At 40.1% G+C, this 17726-nt stretch overlaps 1 protein-coding gene across 11 annotated transcripts in view; it reads right to left on the minus strand.

Moving 5' to 3' along the window:
• The window catches only part of LINGO2 (leucine rich repeat and Ig domain containing 2), a 1627476-nt gene that overhangs the window by 1509429 nt on the left and 100321 nt on the right, over positions 1-17726 (minus strand). Inside the window, exon 2 of one of the 11 annotated variants that reach the window (XM_056520986.1) lies at positions 12301-12394. The exons of the other annotated variants lie outside the window; for them this stretch is intronic. The gene's annotated coding sequence lies outside the window, so the exon portion shown is untranslated. The remainder of the gene's footprint in view (positions 1-12300; positions 12395-17726) is intronic. 11 annotated transcript variants of the gene reach the window in all.

Here is a 17726-nt window from a genome sequence, read left to right on the forward strand (position 1 = left end):
TATAACAGCTGGAGGCACCCTGGTCAGAAAACACTGGTGTATTGCATTGAAGGTAGCACAGGTGTGTTTTAATGGGTGGGAAAGCTGATGTGTGGGAGGAACAAACTCCAACAGGAAATACCCAGTTCAGAAAAAGATAGCCACAGTGTTATGATATTTTCACAACATAGCCATTTGACCCCAAGATAAGCACAGATCATTCCTTTGTATAAAAAACACAGGAGCGCATCCTTGTGAAGAATCCTTAGAGTAGATGACAATGTAGTGGCAAGTATGAAACACGCTCACCTGGCGTGGTTGTGCATATTCTAGGCACAACACTTACAATTGTTTTGCATGGAAGAGAAGGAGTCATATCAATGAATGACGTCACCAATGGGAAGTGACATATCGGACGACAAAGGTCAGAGGACACAAAGGCATATCATGGGTTAAAGTGCAATCAAATGCAAAAAAACTTACCAATGGCTAAAGTGCCACGAATATTCAAAGGGCTTTTTAATAAATACAAATATAAATATGAAAATATTAATCAAAATTTAAAAAGTATAAATATCCATAAAAGAACCTTAGTTTGAATCGGCAATTTAGTAGTCAGTTTCTTTTTATTACATTCATTTATTCCCTCTGGCCACATCATGTTAAGCCGGAAAATCCAATAGGATTTTCTATTAATGAGTTGCTGATATCTGTTGGGAGCATTATCATTAATCTTTTCAATAACACAAACCGAAAGGCAATCGGTTTCTCCGGGATGGGAAAGGGTAACATGGCGAGAAACGCTTTGCTGCATAAATTTATTCCCAATATTCGAACGATGTTTATTCATTCTTGCAAACTCTGCACAGTGTGTCCAATATACTGTACCCCACATTTACAAGCTAATATATAGATAGCATAGGATGAAGCACAGTTAATGATAGCGATAACTGATACAATCAATGCCTGTGATAGGGATCCTCTTTCAACAGAGATACGTCGATACTCCACATCAAGAGGTGCCCGGTGTTTCATCCTTTTCATTGATTCTGGTTCCCTCTTTTTGTCTTTATTTTTATCTATCATTTTTAGCCTGCTGGGTGCAAAGTGGTTACTAAGGGTTTTTGCTCTGCGGAATGTCAAGGGTTTTTTTTTTTTTAGAAAGGACTTGCTTCAAAATAGGATCTGCAAGGAGAATGGGCCAACGTTTGGTAAGTATTCCACATACTTTTTTAGGGGCATTATTGTAGGTGGTCATAAAATTAACCCCTTAAACTTCCTTTTATTGTTAAGAAACATTTGATTATTAGTAGTTTTATTGGTAGTTTTCTCACAGTTTTTGGGTTATAAAATCAGATCCTTCTGTTTTAGAGTACTTACTTTCTTAAAAGCCATAGTTAAAATCTTTTTGGGAGAATCTTGGACTGTATACGATAGTCAGATTTGTTGCTACAATTTTTTCTAATGCGCTGGTATTGTCCATAATGAACATTCATAATCCCCTTGGGAAAATGGCAACTGTTAAAATTCAGGAAACTAATAACATCGACTTTCTTGAAATGTGTCCGTATTTGCAAGTGCTCAGTATCATTTTTAAAAATTTCTACATCTTCTAGAGTCGAGATCGAGGAAATATTTGGTGTGAAAACTAATCCTTCCTAAGAATGTCCATTACAGTCTGGCAGGTACATACTTAAATAACCTTATAGTGGATAACTCCTTTAAATTTGCTATGGAGCCCTGTGTATTTTATTCATGTTTCGCACTTCATTACTAACGACTGATAGTTGTGACATAAATTCACTTTGTTTTCTGTGCAAATAGTTACGATGACTCACAAAGTGGCCTGTTCCTTATCATAAAACAACACACATCTATTTTAGAACAAGAATGCTGTCCAGCAATCTGGCTCAGTAATGAGCAGGATCACCGGCCATAATTGATACGAAAAAGTGATGGCAAAGTGCATCAGTTGTGGGATGGTCTGGTATCCAGTTATTTCTGCAGTCCATACAGAACGCTTCAAGATGTATTTCTCCATCATGCCTCAATGAGATCAGTTCAATTTGCTTTTCTACAGTGCCAGAAAAGCTAAGCTGGATGGTCAGAGATATGCAACAGCACCCTGACACATTGTTTTACCTGTTGGGGACGGAGGGCGTACAGGTATACCCTCACGTCCCGGTACTTAAAGATGGAGGGTGTACCTGTATGCCCTCCGTATATCCGATCACAGTCGCTCACCGGGAAATCATTCAGCAGGCATCATGTGATATCACCCAGGGGGGTCCTGAGACCCACCCCCCATAATGGCAAAAGGTGGGATTGAACAGTCAATTCTGACCATTCAATTACAGCTTTTCTACGCTGATCAGATCTCTGGTTACCCGATCGCCCAGAAAATAAGGATGATCTGAGCTGTCAGATACAGCCCTGATCATCCTAAAGAATAGGAGAGAGGTGGCAAGGGTGTCTCCTCCTCCTTTCCCCTGCCATTTTTTTGTCAGGACTGACTGACCAATGACAGGAGGGGGCATGGGGTCAAAAGTCAAGATCCCCCGCTCTGCCCACCAATAGAAGTCCGGGCACAGCGGGGGTAACGGAGGATACAGTGTCACTCACTGCTGTCTGCAGCAGCAGGATGTCAGGACGGAGATCACGTGGCCGGCAGCGGGGATGATGGGTGGGGGCGGGCCACAGTATGAAGATCACTGATAAGTGATCTTCAACTTTGGCCCTCAAGAAGTTGCCAAAACTACAACTCCCAGCCCAAAGGCTGTCTGGGCATGCTGGGAGTTGTAGTTTTGCAACATCTGGAGGGCCGCAGATTGGAGACCACTGTGCAATGGTCTCATAACTGTGGTCCTCCTGATGTTGCAAAACTACAACTCTCAGCATGCCCAGACAGCCCAGGCATGCTGTGAGTTGTAGTTCTGTAACATCTGGCCCTTCAGAACTACAATTCCCAGCATGCCTGGACAGTCTGCTCGACCACACAGGCGGCTGAGGTGAAGCATGGCACAAAAGGAAATAGACAGGACGTAGTCAGGCTAGCAAGAGGTCTGGGCAGGCGGCACAGGAGCGTAGTCAGCAGGGTAGCAGAAGGTCAATAGGCAGGTGGCTAGGAATGCGGTCAGCTCACTGAATGCAAGGTCTGGTACACAGCAAGGAACATGAAAATACTGCTTTCTCTAAGGCGCTAGGGCAAACAAATATCTGGCAAGGGCAATAGGGAGGAGCTGGAACTTATAACAGAGGTACAGTTGTGTAACTAATTATGGGCGCACTGGCCCATTAAATTTCAAAGCTCTGGCACGTGCGCGACCTAGGAGCTGAGGAACAGAGACCAGGGACAGAGGTGAGAGACGGGCTGGGAATACCAGGCCCGCCAGCGGCAGTCATACACACTGAGGTGCGTTCACGGCCGGTATGTCCAGCTGGAGCACAGTGCATAACAGCGGTTCTGACATAAACACAAAAAGGAAAACACCCAAATGTGACCCCATTTTGGAAACTACACCCCTCACAGAAAGTAACAAGGTGTACAGTGAGCCTTAACAACGCACAGGTGTTTGACAAATTTTCGTTAAAGTTGGACGTGAAAATGAAAAATTTTCTTTTTTTTCACTGAAATGCTGGTGTTACCCCAATTTTTTCATTTTCACAAGGGATAATAGATGAAAAAGTCCCCCAAAATGTGTAACACCATTTCTTCTGAGTAATAAAATACCCCATATGTGGATGTAAAATGCTCTGCTGGCGCACTACAGGGCTCAGAAGAGAAGGAGCAAAATTTGTTTTTTGGAGAGAGAATTTGGCTGGAATTGAAGGCCATGTCATTTACAAATCCCCCATGCTGCCAGAACAATTGACCCCCCCACATGTGACCCCATTCTGGAAACTACCCCCCTCAAGTAATGTAATAAGGGGTATAGTGAGCATTTACACCCCACTGGTGTCTGACAGATTTTTTGAACAGTCGTCCGTAAAAATGAAAAATTAAATTTTTCATTTGCACAGCCCACTGCTCCAAAGATCTGTTAAACATCCACTGTTAAAAATAAAAGACCTGTGAGATGTAAGTACTCACTCTATCCCTTGTTATGTTCCTGGAGGGGAGTAGTTTCCAAAAAGTTGTCATATGAGGGGGAAGGTGGTCCCCAACTTCCATTCCAGCCAAATTCTCTCTCCAAAAGCCCAATGGCACTCCTTCTGCTCGGAGCCCTCTAGTGCGCCAGCAGAGCACTTTACGACCACATATGGGGTATTTATTTATTTGGGAGAAATTTTAGGGGGCATTTTTACCTATTACCCGATGTGAAAAGGAAAAATTTGGAATAGCACCAGTATTATAGTGTTAAAAAAAAAAATTTCATTTTCAAGTCCAACTTTAACGAAAAGTTGTCAATCACCTGTGAGGTGATAAGGCTCACTATACCCCTTGTTACATTCCTTGTGTGGTGTCGTTTCCCAAATAGTGTGCCATGTGAATACATTGACAATTGACCATACTAGATATTCTCTCAGAGTTGTTACGCTGAATTGAATACATCAATCTACTACTATTTAAGGCATCTGTCAGAGACTCCTTGTTAAAAGTTTTTAACCTTAATACTATTGCCAGTGGTGTTTTGACACATTATAAATCTTGCTATGATGTGTTATGTCACATGTGACAGCTTCAGCATCTGTGTGAGTCACATAACATCATATAAAACCCAGTCAACAAATACTGAAGAAAAAATAGGATAGACCGTCATTCCATCAGACAGACAATGCCAATGGGGCTTCACCTGTATGACCTATAACCAGTTCAACAATATGAGACAATAAAAATGATAGAGTGATCTGAAACTAAAGCTAACCTTTACTTAAGTGTGGAGGGGACATGGCATCAGAGGAAAACAGACAGATAAAAAAACAACCAGGTATTTCAAAATTACATTTAGCATGTGACATTTTTTAATGTAGTACTTTTTCAAATATGATGTCAATAACAACACTCAAAACATAAGAAATTAGATACATTTTTTTAAAGGAATTATAACTCCGTTTCAAAGGGGCATTCCAGAATACAAAACTTATTTCATACTAAACCTATGTAGTACAAAGTATAACAGTTTGCATCACTTTGATGAAACCTGGAAGCCAAGAGAGTAGATTGGAATGTGCAAGTGCTAACAATGATGACTTCACTGTATTAGTAAGTGGGAATGCTGTTGAATAAGCATGTGTACACAGTGACCAGTGATTTAAAATGCTATACTTCAAGAAGAACCAGAGATGAATTGTGGGGTATGGCTTTTATCCTAAAACCAAGGCCAAGTCGTATCATTGGAAGTCACCTGGTTCTTCATGCATGAAGAAGGCATGGCAAGGTCACAGTTAGATCAAAACCATGTTTACGGTGTTTTTTGACTGGGAAGGTAATGAGTAAGCTCCTTTGGACCAAACAACTAATAAGTAGTAGTACCTAACTGTTCTGTACATTGAGATATGCAATAGAGCAAAACCAACTGCAGATATGAGCAACTGGTGATTTAGAGCTTCATCAGTGGGAGAAAGGAAAGAGGCACTAAGGGGGAGATTTATCGAAACCTGTGTAGAGGAAAAGTTGCCCAGTTGCCCATAGCAACCAATCAAATAGCTTCTTTCATTTTTAAAAAGGTCTGTGCAAAATTAAAGAAGCAATCTGATTGGTTGCTATGGAAAACTTTTCCTCTGCACAGGTTTTGATAAATCTCCCCCTAAGAGAATTGTGTGAGTTTCCAATGTGCCTACTTTGAAGGGGACTGAGGCATCATTGTCCTATGTGCAATGTTTCTTGTATCTTTATCAATAAATAGATAGATCTATTTGCATCCAGAAAAGTTTCTAGGGCATTTTGAGGTACTACTAGCAATGCCAAGAGTTGTCAGATTGGGAGAAGAGAGCGATCTTAAAGGATGCACCTTACCTCATAAAATGTCTCATAGTTAGGACAAAAAAAATATATTTTTTTTTTTTTTTTTTTTTTGTTATAATGGTGGAAATGAACAAATATTGGTAATGTGGTAGTATGGCATGTTCTTAGATATGGGTTCCTTTGTAATAAAACCATCCATGGTTGATAATCCATTAGCATGTTTCTAGGCATGCATGTACAATTAAAAAGAAGCATGTATTTTGCTACAGATGTCCCAAGTGACTAAAAAAACTGTTCAAAACCAGAACTATTTATAAATTGTCTGGATTATGAACAGCATCAAAGGCAAAATGAATGCAGAAGACCAAAATGTCAGTGCTTAGAGGTCTGAGATTAACACTGTGCACAACCAATTTTAGATTAAAGATTCTTGCTGTTCTCTCAATACAGCCAATGACAACAAGTCCAATAAGTATGTTGTTAAAGGAAGGGGTATTCTGGCCGTCTTGAAAAAAATAATAATAATGATATATATATATATATATATATATATATATATATATATATATATATATATATATATATATTGCTGAGATCGTAGAACAAAAATATACTTACCTGCCCTCAGTCTCCTGGTGGTCTTGCTGTGTTTCATTCGGCCTCTTTAACATTGAGCTCTGAGCATAATCTGAAACTGACAGATTCCCTTAAAAGTAGATTCAGGCTACAGTTTTTGACCTACAAAAACTATTAACTATACTTTTTTCATCAAATAAATGACCATAAACAAGCCTCAACAGAACTGAAAGGTTAGCCATGTGTGGGTCATGAGAAGACCTCTACAGAATCACAAGCTATGCATGTAATTAACTTGTTGGATAGAATTATTGATAAAAAACATGGGTTGGGTTGGGTTATTTAAAGTGTAAATATATGAAAATGTAGTTGCCCTCCCCCACTTTGATCATTTCCCTCCACTTCATTTCTTTTTAAATTCTAATCACATTTTTTTCACATTTTTTCTTCTAAAAAACAAAATAGGATCTCATAAATACTTAATTAAAATCATTAATAGAAAAAGGTTTATCACTTATTAATAAACTGCTATAATTACTGATATTTTAGTGTTGGTGGCATATTAAATTTAAGTCTAATGTAATTCAAGAATGAGCTAGCCAATTACCAAAGTGATGTAAAATTAAAACGTCTATTTTTCGTTAACACAGATTTGGAAGTGTAAATCATAACTCACAAAACAAATGAACACTGAAATAAAGCCTAACTCTGCACAAAATGATATTTCCTAATTAGGATAATTGTGGAAAATGTGCATTCTTCCTGTGAGATGAATAGTTTATGTTCATTTTTACTATATATTAAAAGGGCATAAGTAATTAATATAGTAAAATGTACCATATTTATCGGCGTATAACACACACTTTTAAAACTTAAATTTAAGGCAAAAAGCCTGCCTGCGTGTTATACGCCGATAAATCTTCTGGTCACTGAATACTTATTAAGTATTAGCAGCACGGCCACGCCCACTTTAAATCAGTGACCAGCGGTGTCTCCTCCCCCCTCTGTAAAACTGTCACTTGTTTTCTCTGGCACTATCCACAGGTACTGGTGGATAGTGCGGGAGACGCTGATTAAAATTAGCCCTACCTTGTCTGGATCTGCTCTACCTTTTAATCAGCATCTCCCGCACTATCCACCAGTCCCTGTGGATAGTGCGGGAGAAAACAAGTGACAGTTTTACTTTTCATTTTCCTTACCTCCCCCCTCCGTCATCATTCCCCCTTTCCCCCCGCTTTTTATAGTTTTTTTTATTTTCCTTACCTGGCTGCACTTCGGCAGGTCAGGCGGCGGGTCTTGCGGGCTGCGGTCAGTGAAGCAGGTGAGTGACGTCCTCTGCCTGCTTCTCTGCATGGCATCAGTGACGTCACTTTTCATTTCCTGTAGTCGCTGCCGAAAAGTGACATCCCTGATGCCACGCAAGGAGCCGGGAGAGGACGTCACTCACATGCTTCACTGACCACAGCCCGCAAGACCCGCTGCCTGACCTGCCGAAGCGCAGCAGGTAAGGAAAGGGGAAGAGTGGTCTTCAACCTGCGGACCTCCAGACGTTGCAAAACTGCAACTGCCAGCATGCCCGGACAGCAGTTGGCTGTCTGGGCATGCTGGGAGTTGTAGTTTTGCAACATCTGGAGGTCCGCAGGTTGAAGACCACTCATAGGAGGAACATGATTGGTGCTTGATGAGACAGGGGGAAATGATGAGGGGGGGAATAATGGGGGGATGATGAGACAGGGGGAAATGATGAGGGGGGAATGATGGGGGAATGATGAGACAGAGGGAAATGATGAGGGGGGAATGATGGGGGGATGATGAGACAGGTTGGGTGGGATGATGAGACAGGGTGGGGGATGATGAGGGGGGAATGATGGGGGACATCATGAGAAAGGGTGGGGGGATGATGAGACAGGGGGGAATGATGGGGGGCATGATGAGACAGGGTGGGGGATGATGAGGGGGAAATGACGGGGGGGGGGACATGATGATACAGAGTGGGGGGATGATGAGACAGGGGGAAATGATGAGGGGGGAATGATGGGGGACATGATGAGACAGTGTGAGGGGATAATGAGGGGGGAATGATGGCGATCATGATGAGACAGGCGGAAATGATGAGCGGGGAATGATGGGGGAACATGATGAGACAGGGTGGGGGGATGATGAGACAGGGGGGAAATGATGAGGGGGAATGATGGGGGTACATGATGAGACAGGGTTTGGGGGATGATGAGACAGGGGAAATGATGAGGGGGAATGATGGGGGACATGATGAGACAGGGTGGGGGGATAATGATGGTGGACATGATGAGACAGGGTGGGGGGATGATGAGACAGGGGGAAATGATGATGGGGGAATGATGGGGGGACATGATGAGACAGGGTGGGGGGGGATAATGATGGAGGACATGATATCACAGGGTGGGGGATGATGAGACAGGGGGAAATGATGGTGGGGGGAGGCACTAAAGGCTTAATGTCTGTATGGCTAGTGGTGGTCTATGACACGGGGATACAATGAGACATGGGGGGATGATGAGAGATGGGGGTGGCAATGAGAGGGGTAAATGTGGCACAGGGACTGATAAAAGAGAAGGAACGATGTGGCACTGGAGGTGACAGGACCAAACTGAGGAACAGAAGAAAACAAAGTTGGGGGGATGATGTGGCATTTAGTCCAAGTCATTTATTTTACATTTTATTTTTTTTTTAACTTAAATTTCCCTGTTAAAATGGGGGTGCATGTTATACGCCAGTGCGTTATAAGCCGATAAATACGGTACATGATTTTCTTTACTCCATATCCTTTCCAAAGGCCTCCTGCTTCTCTCCCTTTATTCCTAGTCTTTGATTGTGCCACCATGTATAGCTGTGGGCCCCAATATTGCCCCCATATTAAGTTTTAGGGCCCCAGAGTGCACCTATATATAGTTGTCACCCCCCCATACTTCTTCAGTGCTTCACTGTTCCTTAGGTGCATAGCGGTAGGTCCCTAGTCCAGAGAATCAGTGGAGCAACAAAGCTGATGGTAGTTACTGCTCACAGCAACCCGGTACATGCGCTTCTCCTTTGCTCTCCTACTGCTCCGCGCAGCAAAGTCAGTGTACCAACAGCTATGGCTTATTTATTTTAAAGTGGCTGTGGTCCCTTTAGAAGAATGACCAATGACTGCCACTACCATTACTGATTTTTTTTTCAAGTACCCCTTGAAGTACTGCTAAGTACCCCTGGGGTTACTTGTGCTCCAGATTGGGAACTGCTGAGCTACACCATGCAACCCTACAGCACTCTATGGGACTATACTGTACCCCTATATGCCTATAATTTTATACAGAAGAATAACAAGGGCTTTTCTATTCAAAAGCAAGCCATTCGAAAAGAGTCAAGGAATTGACTTAATCAGATGACATATTATGAAAGTATTCTGTAGACACAACCATATGAAAACACTAAAAGGCATCATAATTGACACCTGCATGAAGCCTTACAGGAATTTGAGGTGAGCTTAAGTCTTTCATCAATGCTATAAAATAAGATCCCAAACAGTAAAAAAAAAAAAAAAGGAATCTCTTAAGGACGCAAGGCTTACCTGTACACCCTGCGCTCGGTCCCGGTCTATAACACGGGGTCACGCCGTGACCCGGCATCATAGCGGGTCAGTCACGGTGGCTAATGAAAGCCAGGACCCTGGGCTAAAAGTGTGCAGCACCTACCATTGAAAAAATTGCATCCCGGCAGCTCAGTCGGGCTGATCGGGACCATTTCGGTGAAATCGCAATGTCCCGTTCAGCTAGGACACGAGTGGAGGGTCCGTTACCTGCCTCCAGAGTGTCCGATTGGCAATTGACTTCTCCATGCCTGAGATCTAGGCAGTCAAGCCCCGATAACACTGATCATCAGCAAAAAAAAGGTGAAAAAAATTGTTACTAATGATTAATTAAACCCTTCCCTAATAAAACTAAGAATCACCCCCTTTTTTTCCATTTTCAAAAAAAAAAAACTATGTAAATAAAAATAAACATACGTGGTATTGATAAGTGTGGAAATTTCCAAACTATAAAAATATATTGTTAATTAAACCGCATGGTTAATTGCCTACACGCAAAAAAATTCCAAAGTCCAAAATAGCGTATTTTTGGTCACTTTTTATAGCACAAAAAAGGAATAATAGGCGATCAAAAAGTCCAATCAAAACAAAAATGGTACCAATAAAAACTTCAGTACATGGCGCAAAAAATGAGCTTTCATACAGGCACGTACATGGAAAAATAAAAAAGTTATAGGTGGCAATTTTAAACGTATACATTTTCCTGCATGTAGTTATGATTTTTTTCATAAGTAATACAAAATCAAACCTATATAAGTAGGGTATAATTTTAACCGTAAGAACCTACAGAATAAAGATAAGTTGTTATTTTTACCGAAAAATGATTTTTATAAGGTGATGAGGAAAAAATGAAAATGCAAAAACGGAAAAACCCTGCATCCTTAAAGGGGTACTCCGATGAAAAACTTTATTTTTTTTAATTAACTATTGTCAGAAAGTTAAACAAATTTGTAAATTACTTCTATTAAAAAATCTTAATCCTTCCTGTACTTATTAGCTGCTGAATACTAAAGCGGAAATTATTTTCTTTTTGAAACACAGAGCTGTCTGCTGACATCATGAGCACAGTGCACTCTGCTGACATCTCTGTCCATTTTAGGAACTGTCAAGAACAGCATATGTTTGCTATGGGGATTTCCTTTTACTCTGGGCAGTTCTTAAAATGGACAGAGATGTCAGCAGAAAGCACTGTGCTCATGATTTCAGCAGACTCATGGCAGTTCTTAAAATGGACAGAGATGTCAGCAGAGAGCACTGTGCTCATGATGTCAGCAGACAGCTCTGTGTTTCAAACAGAAAATATTTTCCACTGTAGTATTCAGCAGCTAATAAGTACAGGAAGGATTAAGATTTTTTAATAGAAGTAATTTACAAATCTGTTTAACTCTCTGGCACCAAAGTTTTTCACCGGAGTACCCCTTTAAGGGATGAAGCTAATGTAACATGTCACTTCTACTTCTTTCTACTTCCATTACTAATACTATTATCGCTACTTCTACATTTTAAATATTCACATTTTTGAGTAAATAAAAGTAATAGTTATAAATAAAAATATTTTTTAATCAAACTATCTAGCCTGAATGTCTGTGGTTAAAAGACAAAAAACACAAGATGCATTAGCACTCAAAATCTCTTTTATGAAAAGCATCTGTTTTGAATTGTAAACCTTTGCTTTTAAAGTGTGCTTCAATTTGTACAGCCTATTTGAGCATGTTCTCAGTGTTGAATAATACTCAGAAGAAGAACAATTTAGAATGCTAAAAAAAAAAAAAAGCAGAAAACACCTTAACAGAAAATGTCAACTTGAACACATGTGCTTAAACTTTGTTCTTTATTTTTACAATGCCTTTTCATGGCAGCAACATTTATGAATAAAGGGCAAACATTTTGCAAATAATGTAGTGTTTTTTATTAGTTACAAATAGTACAAAAATATAATTTTTTTGAATAGAATAAATAATATTGTATTAAAAAGAACATGCTGACACTTATTTTTTTTAAACTCCCCTGTTATCCTGTATTGTCATGTACAGTAACTGCGTGAAGACTTTTTGTTCTAAGGCAGTGTTTCCCAACCTTTTTTGGCTCAGAGAACCCTTTGAAAAAAATTTTTTCGCGGGGAACCCCTACCAAAGTGAACGAGCAAAAGAAAAAAAAGTAAAAAGAAAAGGAAAGCCGCAATGCAGTGTACAGCATCAATTTATCTGTGGGTATGTAGATTTATACAGCAACTCACACGGGACGTCTTCTAAAATCAGCGTTGTTTCCTTTTTTTCTCCATCTGGTCCTCACCATCAATTTCTTCCAGCCACAATACTTTACTGTTAAACCTGCAATACAAACCGAAGGTGATCGGAAAAGCCGTAAGCAGCTAAAGTTGAGAGGATACGCAAAGCTTCCATTGACCTTAATGGGATTTATGCAAATAGCATAACCACACAAACTTTGCTGTTTATGTGTTTATGTAACTCCCAATGTTATATAAGTCCCTGACCCCTTCCAGCTCATCCCACGGCTTGCCTTTATGCTCTCACTACGGCACTATAAAATATATTTGGTGATACTGTAGTGTAACTAATCTCTTCTGGCAGTCAATGTATGGGTTATTGTGCTCCTTGTTAAAATGTAAGCTTCCCTGGGGCCTAGAAGTGGCACTTTTATTTCATTAACTATTGGACAAAATGACTCTAGCCAATGTGACGATGGATATTTGTATTTTGAGAGCTGCCAAGACAAAAATTGCTTCTACATGGAAAAGCTCTGATATACCTTTTCTGTTCTGTTCAGATAACTATGTTATGGAACGCTGAACAACCTCTAAGATGGGATGTTTACAAAAATGTTCCTCCACATAGGGGAGATTTATCAAAACCTTTGCAGAGGAAAAGTTGTCCAGTTGCCCATGGCAACCAATTGGATTGCTTCATTTAAGTTTGCATGTTGAGTATGATTTCAAGTAACAATTGACCCAAAAAAGTATTATATGTTAAAAATACTATACCCTAAAGCTAGTGTAACAAAAAAGATCACTATATCTTCAAAGAAATATCTTTAGAGATTTGAGATACCAAGAAAATGGAATTAGTGTCACATGAGGTAAATCAATTGATAATGCATATTAAAGCAAAAACATAGGCATGATACTGTGGTCTGATAAAAAAAAAATAACCTGTTTACTATGAGAACCATTTCTTTACCATAAGAAATGTGTGTTTATGGAACAGTCTACCTCAGGAACTGGTCACAGCAGGAAAAGTTTAAAGCTTCAAAACAGGGTAAGATATATTCCTAGAACAGTATAACATTAATGCATTTGAAAAAATTGAAAATCACATTCCCTCACCTTCCATCCAACCACACCCCTTCCCTTCAATTCCTTGGTTGAACTTGATTGTATGTCATTTTTCAACCATACTAAATAACTATGTAACTTTTTACCACAATTCAAAGCGTCTCGTCTGGAGGAAACCAGGTACTGGTCACCACCTACCCAATGCCATACCTGAGTGAAGCATGGTGGTTGCAGCATCATGCTTTGGTGGTGGAAGTCGTACAGTGGCAGTCCACCATTGGTCCCCAGTGAGTATCATGGTAAATAGCTTTGGATTTAAGGAATTTATAAACAAGTTATAACAGCTCTTTTTTTTTCCTAAACCTTTAACCTGTTTATGCAGTGTACTTCATGCATCTTACTAGCATTTTTTCGTTAGCAATGGTACACTAATGGTATGACCTTTGACTTTTCTTATATTTACGTTATTTATGGATCCAATAGTAAAAATTAATTCATCAGCAATTATCTATTCATGGAACAAAAGAACGTATGGTAGAACAAAACATTGTCTTACATGCCAATGATATAATAACATCCCTGATTAAACCCCTTATTTCACTTCTTAGACTATGTTCACATCAAAGTTACGGTGCTCTGTTACGGAGCTCCAATACACACATTGTTAGCGTGGCTCGGTAGCAAGTGTGACACTGGACACCAACAGATCCTGTTCACTTTGAATGATATCTGCTGGGGTTCTGTTAAATATCTGTTATTTTTAAACATGTTAGCAGAGAAAACATGTCGGCTTAAGTCCTGTTATTTCAACAGAATTAGCGAACGGAGCTCCCTAATGGGACTATAGCCTGATACTTTCCAGCCTTACTTTTGTTCCCTATAATATTATCAAATCAACAAGAACAAATCTGTATATTACCTTTGGGGAGAGATTTATTGAAACCCGTGTAGAGAAAGAGTGGTGCAGTTGCTCATGGCAACCAATCAGATTGCTTGTTTCATTTTTCACAGGTCTCTTTAAAAATGAAAGAAGCAATCTTATTGGTTGCCATGGGCAACTGTACCACTCTTCCTCTGCAGAGTTTTTGATAAATCTTCCCCTTTAAGTTTAAAAGATCAACGCCTTATTGCTAAAACTTGGAAAAGTACAGTCATCCCTTCTTTAAGAGAAGTCTAAAGCTTAATCAAACAGACATATTCACCTATAAAAAGAAAAAGCTTAGTGTTCTACTAGAAAAACATTGTTGAGACATATTTGAATGTGACCTAAAGGTCTGTATATTTTCACACATTTAATGAACTGTAAATGAGAACAACCCTCATTTTGTTGCTTGCATGTTTTTTTTTTCTATAGCATTTACTTATTTACATTCTTTGAGGCATGGTATTATGGAGTATGCAGGTCAGCAAGGTGCTCTTTAAGAAACTGTGACAAATGGTTATTTTGTCTGTCTCACACACACAGGCACATATTTTTTTTTAAATTGTAATAATTGCACAATAAATCATAAGACGAATGCCTGAGGCTAAGTTTGTTCCATTTTTTATCCCAATGGCTTTGTTTCTTGAATCCTTTCTTTTAAAATGATATGCAGTTCAGCAAATGCCAAAAATCGTTCATGCCAGTCATAAGAATTTGTAAAAGCTAGAATCTGTCACTACAACGTATAACTGGTATTTTCATCAACACTTTTTTTTTTTTTAAATGTACACTATCAAGATTGTGATGCTGATGCTTTGTTAAACAGGATCCCGAGCCTTTTTGCCAGTGCTGACGTTTTTACAAAGACAGCCCTTATCCAGTGTATGGCTAAAGGCTCTTCATTTGATGACCTCCATCAACAATTCAATAAACAATATAAATAAAAGGGAACCTCTGGATACATTTACCAATATATCTAAGCTATAGCTGCAGGTGACATATTTCTCTTTCAGACAAACCTATTTGACAGGACAGAGAGCATCTAACATACTACAAACAGATTTATCAGTTAGAAAGTTGACTGCACTGTGAGCTCATTTAACTTGTACACACGTTTTAGTTATTTAAATACAGGTGCCATTACAGGTATGCTGAGAACTTTAGGGTAAATTCATCTAACAGAACTTTGCCAGACTTGAACTGTGCAAGCCTGATAATTAGAGATGAGTAAACTTTTCAAAAATTTGAATCTGCGAATCGATATAAAAAAAATGCTATTTCTAGCCTACATACAGCCTCTATAGGGGTATAGAACACTTTGCTGTGTCCTAAAACGCATATGGAGTGTGCTGGGGTAGTGAAATAATACTGTTATTCAGAATAGCATGCAGATTACCGACATCGCTCTTAGAATCACTGCCGCACAGCAGCACAATGACAGAGCCTGGTGGTGGCATCAGTGTCAGGAGACCATATAGTGACTGAATGACATAGCGTGGACATGTTGGCAGCAAGAGGAGACCATTTAGTGGCTGAATGGCACAGCATTGAGTTGTTTGATGCACTAGTACACAACACACCAGGGCTTCACAATCCCCCCCCCCCCAAAAAAAATAAAAAAAAAACACAATATATGACATTTTTGACAAAGATTTCTCATTGGTAGCACCCGCTATCCAAAAATTTGAAATTAACAGACCCAGGCCCCACCTCTGCGGCATCAGTAACCCCTATATTGCCTGAAGGAAACAGCCTGGAGTTGGCTGATGCACCAGTACACACCAGGGCTTCACAATCCCCCTCCAAAATCAACACAATGAGACATTTTTGTCAAAGATTTCTCATTGGTAGCACCCGCTATCCAAAAATGTTGAAATTTCCAGAACCAGGCCCCACTCCTGCGGCATCAGTAACCCATATATTGCCTGCATGACACAGCCTGGCGTTGGTTGATGCAAGAGTACACACCAGGGCTTCACAATCCCCCCAAAAAAACTACACAATATCTGAAATTTTTGACAAATATTTCTCATAGGTAGCACACGCTATCCAAAAATTAGAAATTTCCAGACCCAGGCCCCACCTCTGCGGCATCAGGAACCCATATATTGCCTGAAGGACAAAGCCTGGAGTTGACTGGTGCACCAGTACACACCCGGGCTTCACAATCCCCTCCAAAAAACAACAACATATTAGAAATTTTTTCAAGAAATACCTTTGTGTAAGAACAAGCGCATATTCAACAGTTCACAAGACTCTATAATGCAGGACGGTGGACCACCCAAAGACATTCTTCTCAAAAATAATAAACCACACAGTGTTTGAATTTTTTTTACAAAAACTAATTCAATATGTGTGTAAGCGCATCTGTCTCCAAAAGATCAGATCACCAAAGGACTTTTTTCGCCCAAAATGATGAAGCAGAGTTAATCCTTGTCCATATTTTTTTTCCATTAAAAAATCACACGCAACAAGTGTTCCGTTGTGTAGCATTCTGTAAAATTCTATTTTATTACCGATAAAATTATCAGTAAATAAAAAAAAAAAAACACTACCCAAGAGTGTTTAATTACCCCATACATTACACCATGAGCAGTCAGGAGTAGGCCTCAGCAGTACCCAAGAGGCTTTAATAACCCCCTACCTTTGCACGATCAATTGCGAGATCGAGCAATACCAGGTGTGTTATGCCCTCAGATTTCCGGGGCCGCAGACGCGCTCCATTGAACGGATTAGCGTGTCTCTATCTTTCATCGACCGGTGCTGGTAACCCGCTAACTCCCGGAAAAGTAAGCTGCCGCGAAGCAGATGGTCTCCCCCGGGCACGTTTGGCTCCAGAATTTCCACTACTGCCACACCACGCTGACTGCCAACCGTGCTACCGCCTTGCTGACTCAAGGGCAACCTGCAACTCTCTTCTCCCGATGATGAACCCCCTTCTCCTGAGATTGAGCAATAACAGGTGTGTTATGCCCTCAGATGTTCGGGGCCGCAGGCGCGCTCCACTGAACGGATTAGGGTGTGTCCATCTTTTTTGATAGCACCTGCAATCCAAAAATTTTTTATTCCCAGACCCAGGCCCCTCCTCTGCGGCATCAAGAACCCATAGATTGCCTGAAAGACACAGCCTGGAGTTGGCTGATGCACAAGTACACACTTGGGCTTCACAATCCACCCCCAAAAAAAGCCAAATTTTATTGAAATTGTCTGACAAAATACCTGTTTTTTAAAAACAAGCGCATATACAGCAGTTCAGAAGACTCTATAATGCAGGATGGTGGACCACCAATAGACATTCTTCTCAAAAATAATAAACCACACAATATGTTCAAGTTTTAAAAAAATTGAAATTCCAAGACCAAGGCCCCACCTCTGCTGCATCAGTAACCCATATATTGCCTAACGGACACAGACTGGAGTTGACTGATGCACGAGTACACACTACACA

Source organism: Hyla sarda, chromosome 1, assembly GCF_029499605.1.
Source record: "Hyla sarda isolate aHylSar1 chromosome 1, aHylSar1.hap1, whole genome shotgun sequence".
Classification (NCBI taxonomy): Eukaryota; Metazoa; Chordata; class Amphibia; order Anura; family Hylidae; genus Hyla; species Hyla sarda.